Consider the following 13,140-nt stretch of genomic DNA (forward strand, 5'->3'; position numbering starts at 1 on the left):
TGTCACTCATCTAAATTACGGTTCTTTGAACCATAAATGAGCAGAGCAAGCAAGTCTGAGGACTCTTCAGAGCCCAGTTTCCTATGTTCACATTGCTAAGTTACTTGCAAAGCAGAGGAATTTGGGGCTGGGACAGAATCCCAAGCTTCAAGCTGCAAGCCAATTCCCAGCAACTTCGAGCAGCCCTGAGAGCAATCCTGAAGCTGCAGCTGCTGGGGAGCAGCTTCTTGTGCAAGTGGCCACGAGATCATAATAAGGAAGAGAAAAAGTGAATCAGTGGTCTTTCAGGACTTTTCAGAACCTTCTTCCTCCAGAGATGCAATTTGAGTTTTTAAGATAACAAAAAGTGACAAAGAAAGGAGGAAATACAACACATTAACATGAACAGTGGGAACCTATCTGAATGAACAGACTCTGACCTTAAGCAGACCTTATTATTTTCTTGGTGATATATTTCACTATTACTAAAGTGTTCATTCTCTTGTATGAATTGCATATAAAATACCATGTGTAACACATAGCTGCTTTTATAAGTAAAAATCACCACCATTTTCCTGATTAACTGACTCTTTTGTAGTTGTCTTTGAAACAGTCAGAAAAAGCTATTCTGTAAAGGCCAAATATTTAAAATTGTCATGGTAGAAATCCTGGGTTTTCCAAGCCTCTGTTTGCATATTAATGTTCAAAAGAAACTTCAGTATATGCCTGCATCTCTATCTTCAGCTTTCCATAAACCTGTTTATGGAGCGTGTTTCTAATGTTGCTCTCTTTTATTCCCCAGATCTTCGCCGGTATTCAGTGACTTTCAATTTCTTTTTTTTCCTTCTTTTTTTTTCTGGAGAATGAATCTTGTCAAGCACAATCCTTAGGGCAAGCTTACTTATTTACCAAATGGTATGTAGAAAGTCCTGGACACAGAAATGCCCAATGACTGTAATCTCACAAGGGCTCAAATTACAGGTTCAATTAATGAAATCAAAAAGTTTGAGATGCCAGAGGATGTAAAAGCAGCAGAAAGAGGCTTCCAAGAAGGTTTCGGCATTTGCTTTACTCTAACATTTTCTTCCAAGCGGGAGATAACCTAGAAAATAAAGTTTTACTTTCCACCAAAATAAATGTCCTCCACAACCTCCCTGCTCTAGGTGAAACTATTCCAAATGTCAGCATGAAGCTGCCCAATAAACATCCTAAAGTTGGCAACATTTGTTCAGTGGAGAAACAATTAATTAATTAATTAATTAATGTGCAAACTACTAAGAAGAACAAATCAAAATCAGTACTACATAGATTGCAAGAAATCATCCGTGCATCAAATTTCATCATTTGTACCAAATCCCTGCAGTACTGTTGATAAGACTACAGGGAAGACATCAATTGTAGGAACAAGAAGGGAAAAAAACAGAAGTGACACAGCCATGACCAAATCCTGGAGAAGGCAACTGGGAAATCTGTGTAGACAGCAGGGGAAATACTGAAGCACAAATAAACTTTCTGTTGCAATTCCCAAACAGGAGGATATAGAAAATGGATTTATTTCTTAGGATGAGGGGAACCAAACGTATAAAAAGCTTCTCATTAAAAAACACTGAGGTAAAACCTGAAAGACCAACAAGGAGAGAATTAAGAATAAAATAAAGTACATACTGAAGGGTCTGAAAACCCTCACAGCCAAGATTAAAAAATCCCAAACTAGCAGCAGAAGAGGAAGAGATATGTCTCTGGTAACTCAGACTCTCTGAGGGAGGCATCTGCTTTGCATTAATTACAAGCAAAAGAGCCAGTGAGCACTGCCCCCCCCCCCCCCCACTGGTTCCTCTCTCTGGTTAGGATGGACCAATGCAGATGCCTCTCCCTCCCTGCCCTGGAGATGGCAGCCATGCTGGTCAGCCCCCATCTCTGCTTCTTTGACAGTGAACTTAGAAGAGATAGACCTTGTCAGGGAGCTGGGGCAACGCTGCAAGTCTTTACATGAAGGGACAGTTTATCCTCCATGTCATCCATGAACAAGGAAAAGAAGAAAGGAAGTTCATTTCAGATAGAAAGAAGTCGCAGCAGAAATGCCTGATGGGCAGAAGAGAACACACAAGGCTGACTATCTGGAGGGTTCTGGATGTTTCAAAGGGCAGATCAGGGTGCTATCTGCCAGACAACACAGCTGGTTCTGCCTAAGGGTAGTGGGACAGGTGGGATCTTAAGGTCACTGCCAGGCCTGTTTTGATAAGCCTCATAAAAAATTAGCCAGCGTTATATCTGAGTTGAGTAGAAGACAGCTGAAGCCTTCCCTGTCGGCTCACATTTCACACTTTTTTTCTTTTAAAGTTTTATAAAAAATGGGGCTAATGCATGGTCAGTGAATGGAACCAGCCAGCTCATCACAAACAAAGCAAATTTCTTCCTCCGGTTTTCTAAATGGTTTTGTGTACCTGCACCTTTTGACATTTGCCCAACCTTGAATAAAAACATTTATATTCCTTAAGCACATTTTAAAGTAGCAGGAGTCATGAACTTATGTGTTACACTCAAACATTTTTAAACTAGTAACATGTGTTTTTTATTTTTATTTTTTTTCAATTTTTTCTCTGCCTAACGTGGCTTCTGATGTGGTAAATGAAGTTTCAAAACAGAAACACTGACTGCAGTAGATGAGCCAATCTCAGCCAACAGAACCCACAGGCTCTATCTTTACAAGATCTAAAGCACTATCACACTGCAAGCACACTCCAATTTACCCCAAGTTCAATGTGATTTGGGAGCAAAGGGACAGAGACCGTTAACTTTCCATCAGCTGCTATGGAAGAGATTTACTTTCTATATGTGTTTTTTGTAGGTGCATCTGCTTGCCCTGTGGATAAACAACGCACATTTTTTATTCCTCAATTCTGCATCTGTAAAACAGGAATAAAACTGCCATACTCCACTATTTCTATGAGAAGAGCTAAGAAAGAACTCCTTCATGTCTCCATGATGCTCTGTAATATCAGGAGGCATGTGCATAAAATAGAGTGTAGACATAGCTTGCATCTCCCAAAGTTATCAGCTGCTTATTTCAGTATCTCATCTCTAAACAAAATATAACCCACCATACTCCAATTTTCTTTCCATTAATGGATTAATAGCATGGATGTCACGTGTTTTCAGTTTACAGTGGCCTACATGAGCACAAATCAGTCACGCAATGTGCTTTTCTAGGTTCAGCCTGCCTCACAGATAGTCTGCAATGGCTGTCATCACTTTCCAGTATAATGAAATAATTTCCTTTATTTATTTATTGGATGCAAAAAAAAACCTGGAGCTCTTATTACTGTGTTTGGAAATACTGTAAATCAAACCTTGAGCAATGGTGTTCTTCATATCTTTATAATTCTTTGCACACCTGGGCTGGAAGGAATGTACTAATATAGGCTTGTAAATTTCACCACCGCACTGAAGAGCCAAGTCCTGATCTTACAATACACTACTGCGAGGCTCTTCAAAACAGATATGACTTAGCCTGAAAACACCTTCACATGTGAGCGAAAAAGCCCACTGACGTCAGTGAGACTATTCACATGAGTAAAGGACTTCACAGCAGGTGCCTCATCCTCTCTCTGTGAAAGTGCCTGCTGGGTTGAGAAATGCGGTCGGTTTTAAGTGCATGCAGCTCAGCACCTTGTACGTGCCTTGCTCAAGTTGTTAGTGCTCAAACCTTGGTTTTGGGTACAGCCACGTCTATCTATACACACCTGAATATGTGTGTGCACACCTACACAAATAGAAGCACATGTAATTTCCAGTTATAACTATTATCTGCTCAGTGTGTCTGCCTTCTGTCTGTACGGAGGCAGTGTTGCCTAATGCAGTGATAAATGGCTGTGTTTAATGTCAGTGTTACAGGACAAATACAGCTGCCTCAGCTCTCTCACTGTAAACACATTTGTTAACGTGTCTCTTGATTTAGACAACCTAGCAGCTGCAAAGTATAAAAATACATAAATACACAAACATATAGATTGGTTTTTTTAAAGTTATAGGATGGGGAGAAGACAAATAACCACTGAAAACTGAGCTGTTGCCACAGAAACGTGTATTGTTTCAGTACTGGTGTTTGACTGTGCTGCTCTCAATACAAATGATCACCTGTTGTATTTTATTGTGTCATGGCCATGAGGATTGCTGTCCCACCAAATTTTCCAACAAAATAAAATGACTTAGAAAGCTGGAGCATTTCTCTAGACAACTATTTGATGTAATTTAAGTCAGTGAGAGATGTGGAAAGAATTGAAACAGAAAGGAGAGTCTTAAGTCTTACTTCAACACAGCTTTTTCCAATACCTACGGCAGTAAAAAGCAGGTACTCCTCCCTTATCAATCTCCTCTCTACAAATGAAGAACTCCTCTTCTGACAGTGACAGAGAAGACTTTGGCTTCAATTGCTTTTGCATTTTCCTATGCAGAAGTGGCCCTTGGGACAACCTCTGATGGTAGCGGCTCCTTTGCCTCAGGCGCTGAGATTAAGGGCATCACAATGGACATTCACTCCCCATGCCTTGTGATTTGCAGCTGCCACTTCAGAGCCGTTGATCTAATCCAACTTGCACATGTCCACAAGGGAGCAGACATTCAGAGATGCCAAGTTCCTGATTCACCTTTTCACTGGCATCAGAACCACCAGTGAAATACCAAGTAAAGTAGGAGCAATGGAGCACATCGGATGTTCACTCCTGGCTGTGCTGTAACACACTGCCCTGTCTTTCTGTTCAGCTATGGGTGACTTCCACCAAATTCTTGTGCAATCTTGCTTGCTCCTTCTCTGCTGCTGAATTCATACTCTTTTTTTCTTCTTCCAGCTCATCTGCTTAGATGAATACATTGTTTGAAATGAAAAATACTGCCTCAAACACATTTAAGTATATTATAAAAATGGCTGTACTCAGAACAAGTGTCCGCTGACATAATGTTTAGTGGTATTTGCTAGCAGAGCGCTATGACTGTCTTTTGTGGCATATCTACAGTCTGAAGCAAGCTGGCACTGGCCATGCAGGAATGCGAGGGAGTGCATGAGATAGTAAACAGGGGAACTGAGCCAAAACGGGAGCTCAGAAGTTACAGAGAGGAAGGGAAACCCCACAGAGCCAGGAATACACGTTAGCAAATGTCACTGCCTGATATTAGTCATCTTTACAACAATTAAAAGAGATGAGTGAACTTTTTTGTTTGTTTGTTTAACAAAGTCAGCCTGAAAGATTTCCTTTGTGCTGATTCTTATAAGCTCTTTTCTGGAATTCAACAGATTGTATAGTGAGGAGGAAGAGGCAGGCAGGAGTCACTGAAGCATCCCTGCCTTTCTCTTGGTGGGTGCTGGAGCTCTGGGACTTCTGCACATGAAGTTGGGCTACTGAAGCCCTTTTACTTCAGTGGTGGTGGGAATTGGAGGAGGACTGTGGAGGTGATTTCCTGTTGTAACCATAGCAGTGCTCGAGAGGTAACCACAGAGCAAACTCTTGCCCTCCCAGAAGAGGAATCAAACCCACCAGTAACAACCTTTTAATAACGGGTATGTGGAAAAGGGAGAGAAAGATGGGGACAGAAACAGTGTCATTGGACTAAATGAAATTGAGATGGTGGAGCAGACAGAAAAGCAGAAATAATGGCAGAAGAAATGGGAAAATGTGAGCGACGAGACCCAGGTATGTGGATTTGTTTGAGAAGAAAATAGGCAGGCTGCCATTGGAATCAGGTGAGACTGAGCAGATCACCTGGAAAAGGTGTGAGGGTAGGATGAAGAGAGGGTGCCAATACAAGGTGTGGCCTGCCTTGCCATGTTTCAGAGACCCAAGTGCTTCTCCCCCACCACTTTGAAAGTTTGCAAGTGCAAGGGTAGAGCTCATATTACCCAACAATGTCTTACTGCAAAAATATGCCCCTGATGCAGTCAAATAGGAGAAAGTTACTGCATGTTTTCTATTAATTTTAAGTGATCAATATTGGAATGAAACAAGTTGATAGGAAGTCTAAGATTACTCATAACCCCGTTATGACTTTGAGAATCATCACTCATCAGAGTGTGTGGGTTTTTTTCTTTTTTTTTTACAAAAATGAAAAATACTTGAATGATATTTTATTAAGTTTGAAATGCAGAAGTACTTTTCTGTCAAAAATAACTGTTAATTTTAAAAGCTCATTTGCTTTTCAACAGAGATGTTTTGAAATTATATATTAAAAATAGCCAAACTGCCTAATGTTTGAGGATTTTCTTTTCTCCTGAGAACATACTTAGCATGAAAAACTTCTGCTTATTAGACCAACTACAACCCAGCAGCCAAGAAAATGAGTGCTTAATTCAAATATTTCTGACTTCTTACACTTTTCAAAATGCAAGGGTTAAGTAAATTTCTTTTTGAAAAGGAAATGTTGTAAAACTGCTGCTGTGTCAGAGTTATCAGCTGAATTCTGACACAACGTGTTGCAGACCAATCCTAACGTACCCTTTCATAAAGTATATATTTACATAAACTGAGCCACTATTTAGTGCTTATATCTATAAGATAGTGGCTGTTCATTTAGAATGGTTAAGATTTTATTTATTCCTAAAGGCTGTTGTTCCTCGCTCTCCAACCTACCAACAGCTTGTCTAGACAAGGGGTTTTGTTTTTCTTGAAATCTGAATTAGTGAAATGTTATTTTCTGAATCTACGTTTTCCCCTAGACAAGAGATTGAACGTGATGTCAGTGGAAGAAAAGCCCTCACTTCTGAGGGAAAGCTAGCTCTAAAAGGCTAAGCATTTCCTCCTGCATTAGAGAGCTGCGAGGCAGGGCTAACGCACCCAGCATGCTGGCACTACCTCATCTCTTGTGCCTTTGGGAAGCTAGCGCTTGTAGAGAACTCACAAGAACGGAAGGTTTTCTGGGGTATCTGCCCATTTCTGCTAATCTCTGAGGTACACACTGGTGTGTTTCGAGGCACTGTATGACTGTTCAGAGTGCTCCCACGGTAAGTTCAGATGTGAACAAGACAGTGTCATTTAATAAGAGGTATGGGATTATTTTTAGTGTCTTTCCTGGACTTCGCAAGTATTTTCTGTTAAAAACACCAGACATGATTTTCTGCCTTATTTACCCCGTCTACAGGTCCAAAGTGACTTCGCTGTACAGAGGAAGTTATTCAGTGTAATCATCTACTTCTTTTACAACTTAGGAAAGCCTCAGAAATACTATTCAAGGTGGCAACACACAGCTGGATCCAAGGGACAGTGTTTCATTTCTGAAGTTCAGTGGAAGAGCATACACATGTATGTTTTTCCTGCCCATGGACTGTGCTGATGGAGAAGTTCGCTGTCGATCTTGTTTGACTGCTACAGGTTGATTCACACCTGAGGAGTCACACAGCTCTACTTCTGTCTGTCCACTACCTTCTCACAATGTGAAAAAGCTGCCAGCAATTATACGTGTCTCAGCTCTCTCTAGGCACAGTTTTAGTGTTTCTGAGCCACATCCTGCACATTACTATTCTGATTCAGTACACCCTAACAGCAGGATATTGATATATCTCCAGAAAGTACAAGGAGAGCCAAAAACCAAACCACATGAAATAATAAGTATTAGCCTTACTGCTCTCTCCAGCCCTTACAAGTCTACTATGACATAAAGTACCTCCTTTCACCACAGAGCTTCTGAGCATGGAGTGTGATTAAGCTCAAATACATAAACCTGAGTAACCTCTTTCCCTCTCCTAAAGCAACATCCTTTTCGTAACTCTTTTTTGGACATGTTTGGATTTCCATCACAGAAAAGGAAGTGAAAAATGGGAGGCTGAATAACAGCTCAGCTGCCATCTGAGATGTAACTCAAAATGCTGGGCAATGAAGTAGGGGCAACTATGGTATTTCTCCTGTCCCTTCCTGTACCTTAAAATACTCTTTAAGTTAGCCAGCTAGCCAGGAAAAAAACAGATGAACATAGTCCCCTTCAGTCATCTATTTTCCATGAGAAAGAGGCAGAGCTTATTTAATCTATTCATATGTAAACTGCCCTATATCTCCAGTCCCACATCCCACTGCCATGTCTTTCTGCTCCATCTAATTTAATTGTACTCTTCAAAATATGATGAACAGTGGATAAAAACTCCGTAAATTACTAGTACACAAAGAACAAAGCACAAACAGATGTGCTGTTTAAACACAGCTTTCTAATGAAAAGTCATTTTTATCTACAGATAGACTTGATTTCCAAAATTCAGGCTTCTACAAATCTCAACTTCTTAAACAAAGATCTTGCTTGGGTTATAAAGGATGACCTCAGCTACTAATCTTCTAGTTGTAGACAATCAACACCAAATCTTGGAGAGAAATCAATCAGTAAAAATCAATTTGTACAAGCCACAACTACAAAAACAAACAGAAACCACACCACACAAATACAAATGACTTGAGTAATACTAACCACTTGCTTGTCTTGGAATTAAAAATACAAAAGCTGCTAGAGAACAACTGTGAAGGAAGGATAAGATTATAAACTAGTGAGGTGAACCTCACTGGTAACACTGGGAACTGCAAAACATATATAAGTTTTGGGCTTTAATCCCAGTTTCCCAACAGCATTCAAATTTCTCTATGGGATGAATTACCTACTCTCACTATTTACATCCTTAATTAACAGGCAATAAGAATTTGAAATTGTGGAAATTGTAAGCAGAGCCAACACATAGGGCACAGACTGTGGCATTATCTGAAACAGCCTGACCAGAGACAGCAGGTCACAGGTGAGAAAATAAGGGTGAGTTTTTCAAATGTATGGTCACAATACTCCTTCATATATTGTAGTCTGCTTTCAGCCAACATATCCTTTTAATTATCGCTATGTTGTATTTGTTCTTCTCTCCTTCACACTGCAGAGAGACAGAAATAACAGAACACAAAAATAAAGGACACCAAAATTCTTTCTGCAGAACACAAAGCTCAGCCTTTCCATACAATTCCACTATTAGTAGTGAAGCTTCACAGCACAAAGACATCACAGAGCACAACCGCAGGACAATCAGCCTGTGTATAACACACATACTGCATGCCTTCAATATGAAATATCAGACACTTCAGTCTGCTATTTAATACCTCAGCTAATACTTACTGGCTGTGTATGCATAACAGATCAGCCTTTTCTCAGATCCAAAATACACCTTAGATCACCTGTGTCAGTGCATAAACATCTCTGCACTGTTGAACTTTGAGATCGGCTTTTCTTTTCTGCCCTTCCTTCAAAAATTCAGATGTGGTGCACGCCTTCTCAGCGATTTACTGTGTATAGGTGAGGAGGAAAAGAAGCAGATTATTAGTGTTGAACATTGCCCGCCTTTTGGATGGCTTTCACAGGATAAAATACAATGCTTGGACAGAAGCAAGATTCCGAATCTCAAGCTCCATAGCTTAACTGCAGGGCCCATACTGTGATCCAATCCTTTTATTTTGTATTTCCCAGAATAATTCCTTTATTAAAAGAGATGTTTTGTATGTTTCAGCATTCTAGTGACTGTGAAAGAAAACAAATCTGCTTAAAGGGATGACTGCTTCTCAAAATGCAGACATATTTTTTAGTAAAAATAAAATACATGCCATGATAAAGTGGAAGAAGAAAGAAGCAAATTAAACTAGATGTCTCAGTGCAGACCAAGTAATTTATGCAACGATTAGAGAACATTAAAAGGGGGAGGCTTTCAATATCCTACCATAAGATAATTGGTACAGCCACCTACCAACTCAATTGCATCTACAGCTATGTCTACATTGGTGAATAAAGCAAGCCAGTACAAGTAGATTTCTTACATGGAAATACCAATATTGAAAAAAAAAGAATCTTTTCTAGACTTATTCCATTATTTTTTCCTTTTAAGATTGTACTAGCTGTACTCGCATTAGATGGACTCATGGAACACTCCTTCCAGGTCGGCTTCATCCAAGAGAAACCCAATGCTAAGAACGCTTCCCAACATGGAGAAAAGTAGAGTAAGTGCAAGGAATGAGAGATCTGCTTCCAGAGAATCACGTGCCTCATCTGAATGGAAATAGCAAACGTGCCTGAAGTTCAGCACAATATTTCTGTTTTTACAGTACAGAATAAGTATATATCTACTAAGATAGATATAATGGTTTCTCCAACTACAGAAAAACATGGTTAAGGAAACCTCATCTCGAAGTATATGGAAGGACTTAAGATAGAGTTTGGTAAATTCTTAGAATGACATTCTATTGCTTTCAAGAATCCCAGCCTTCCTTCCCTAACCTTGTGAGCTGCTGGAAAAAAAAATGCTAAACTGATGTGTAAAGAGAAACTGCTGCATCTCCTGATCCTGTTAATTAAACAATGGATTTTCCTTTGTTTTTAACTTCATTTTCCATTTTCCATGCTTATGCATTAGTACTACAGCACAGATTTTTAGCAGTGAATGAAGCACTAATTTGTAAAAACCCAATGAAGTACAGTACTAAGTGTGTACTGCAAAGTTACCTGTGAGGTAGGCACACAGCCCCAGACAGCAGTACCTAACTTTCAGAGACCCAGAGAACAGTTAACATACACAAGTAAGGCTAGGACTGTATCCAATAACACACCATAAAAGGCTTTATGCTTGTTAACTTGTTTGGAGATTAACTAAATAGCAGACTCCCAAAGAACATGCACAGTACAGACCCTGCCAGATGCAGGAACTCAGGTCTGTGAAGTGCCGCTGTCAGACTGCTTGCCACAGCACCTGGCCCCTGCGTGATCTGGTCCTAGAACAGCACCAGACCCAGCCTTTGGACAACTGTGGCATTTGCAGGATTGCCTCTGCTGGTGACTGGCAACCCAGGTTTGTTCTGTTGGAGGAAAAGACCCAAAGGAGATTGATGTACCTATAACCTCACTGGTGAAAGAGAGCGGGAGAGCTGCTACGATGGATCAGCACCTCATGTGTTGTTTTTTTTTTTCTCCGTTACTAGCAAAATCCTGACAGAATGTATTAATACAACTTTTACTGTCTTGCACACCAAGTGAAGAGGTCTAGCTAAAACTCAGGACTGTGCAAGATATTTCCCTCCTGCCTTGTAAAGCTACTACCCAAAGCCAACTCATCCCCCTTGACATTTTTCTAAACCTTCTCTGGAAGTTATAGAAATTTTCCAAATACTTGACCCAATGCTCAGCAGACACCGACAAGATAAGCACAGCATGGTCGGCTGCCTGGAAGGAAACTGGCCCTATGGGAGGAACGCATGGCTCTCCCTGAGAGCCAGACAACTGATGCATAACAGAATAGTCTGTCAAATAAGCTAATTGAAACTTTTCTCAGCAATGCTCAAGAGCTGGGACGAAGAATGCCCTTAATACAGCCCAGCTCTCATCAGATCTGGAAGCTTTGCTGTGAATTTAGATGGGAAGATCATCCTCACATACTTAGCTTGGGCAGTAATATTTGCAGAAGACAGCCAGAGCACAAAGACCACAGCCTTCTTAGAAGCTCTGCTAATCTCCTTAATGCCTTGCATTGTATATACTGGAGAGATGTAACAAAGAAATCCCGTGAGATGCTTCTGGCAGCAGCAGTGCCCCACCACAGGCATACATTCAGCAGCTTAGGTGTATGAGCTTATTCTCACCTGGTGACATCTCTGCTTCTGCCCAAGTCCTTGCTAACCAGACTGCTCGCTCACTCGTTCCAGCCACCACTCCTCTCCTGCTCCCCCGTGTGCTGCCCTGACCTAGGCTGCTATGGGGGCACTGCTCTGCTCTGCTGGGAAGCACCGCTGGGACTGGCACTCAGAGCAGAACTTTGCCAAAACTCAGCACACCCCATGCTGTAACCTGTCTCTTACTGCTCAGGTGGGACCCTGAGGGCTGGTGGCTGTCAAGCACAAAGGAAGATACTAGAAGTATTAAGGGAATTAACGCAAAGTATAGAGCAAGAAATACTCCAAGAGCATGCTGTCAAATTATAACTGAAAGTAAATTAGCATTCAGAAAACACACAGAGTTGTAAAACCTAATTCCAGCACAGTCATAGAGAAGAGGAAGGAGCCTTAAAGAAACACACGACACTCTTCTCCCACCTAAATATTAGAGGACAGAAATATGGAAATTGAACCGATGCAAAGTGATTTAAAAAACAAACAAACAAACAAAAAAACCACAAACAAAACAAAATTCGCCGAACCCATGGCATCGCATCTCACCCAAACTCACCTGTGTGCGCCGCGGGGGGGGGCAGCAGGAGCAGCGGCAGCAACAGCGGCAGCCAAGCCGCCCCCCGCCGCGGCTGGCGGGTGCCCATGGGTCACATCTCCCGGCCAGGGCGCACAAAGCTCCCGCACCGCCACCGCGCAGGAGCTGGGGCAGGAGCCGGGCGGGGCGCCGAGGGCCGGGGCGGGGCTGAAAGGAGCCGAGTTGCTTCTCCGGGAGGTCTGGTTCCGAGGAGTCTTTCCAGCTCATTAGCTGACGCCTTTCGCGCCCGGCTGCTTGCCCCAGCTATGCTTTGCTACGCCACTGTGTCTGAGTCTTTCACTCTAGCCTTCTATCTCCCTGCCACTTCCTCTCAGGCTTTTCTGCTTAAAAGAAAGATCTTGCAAGCAAGGTCTGCGAGACTTGTAAGCCGATGTAGAGCCAGCACCTTTGTGTCGCTGCAGTGCCTGGCTGCTGCATACCAAGATTTGGGGTAGGGGCAAGCATGGGTAGTGTTGCATAGAACGAGAGACAGTGTCTAGAAGTGGGTGTCTCACCTGTGTGGGAATGGACTTTAGTTTGTGCAAGTCAGACAGTAAACAGATTCATGAGTTTTGAACATTTCAGGGCTCCAGCATGCAGCAATATCTGGGGTGCAGGTGTCTGGGCAGTGATCACAGCAGAAGCTGTGAATAGTTGGTAGAAGAATATTAGAAACAAAGAAGTGCATGTGGTAAACTTGTGGTGATTGTTACTGCAGTAGGGCTTCTATGGACTCACGCTGTTCCCACGTGGTGTGCAGTGGTTCCCAGGTCCAATCAGCTGTCTCTGCAGTTCTACATCTCGTCCCAGCATCTCTTGTGGGTTTGCCATCTGCTTCAGAAATGGGCATTGGTGCCCTTGTGCAGATAGGCCCGCTATGTGAGTGTGACGTTAGAAAGAGAAGTCTTAGTGCTGGTTCCATAGACTAAAGCC

The 13,140-nt window shown here is 41.8% G+C and overlaps 1 protein-coding gene across 4 annotated transcripts in view; it reads right to left on the reverse strand.

The window, feature by feature from the left end:
* IL20RA (interleukin 20 receptor subunit alpha) overlaps positions 1 to 12,269 on the reverse strand; it is a 22,220-nt gene extending 9,951 nt beyond the window's left edge. For 2 of the 4 annotated variants that reach the window (XM_042895164.1, XM_042895162.1), the window contains exon 1: positions 9,103 to 9,243. The gene's annotated coding sequence lies outside the window, so the exon portion shown is untranslated. Of the gene's footprint in view, positions 1 to 9,102; positions 9,244 to 12,189 lie in introns of those variants that run through there. The other 2 variants (XM_042895161.1, XM_042895163.1) reach the window with 2 other exon arrangements.
* Positions 12,270 to 13,140: the final 871 nt, after the last annotated feature.

Source organism: Lagopus leucura, unplaced genomic scaffold (genome assembly GCF_019238085.1).
Source record: "Lagopus leucura isolate 7727_CA_CO unplaced genomic scaffold, USGS_WTPT01 Super-Scaffold_73, whole genome shotgun sequence".
Classification (NCBI taxonomy): Eukaryota; Metazoa; Chordata; class Aves; order Galliformes; family Phasianidae; genus Lagopus; species Lagopus leucura.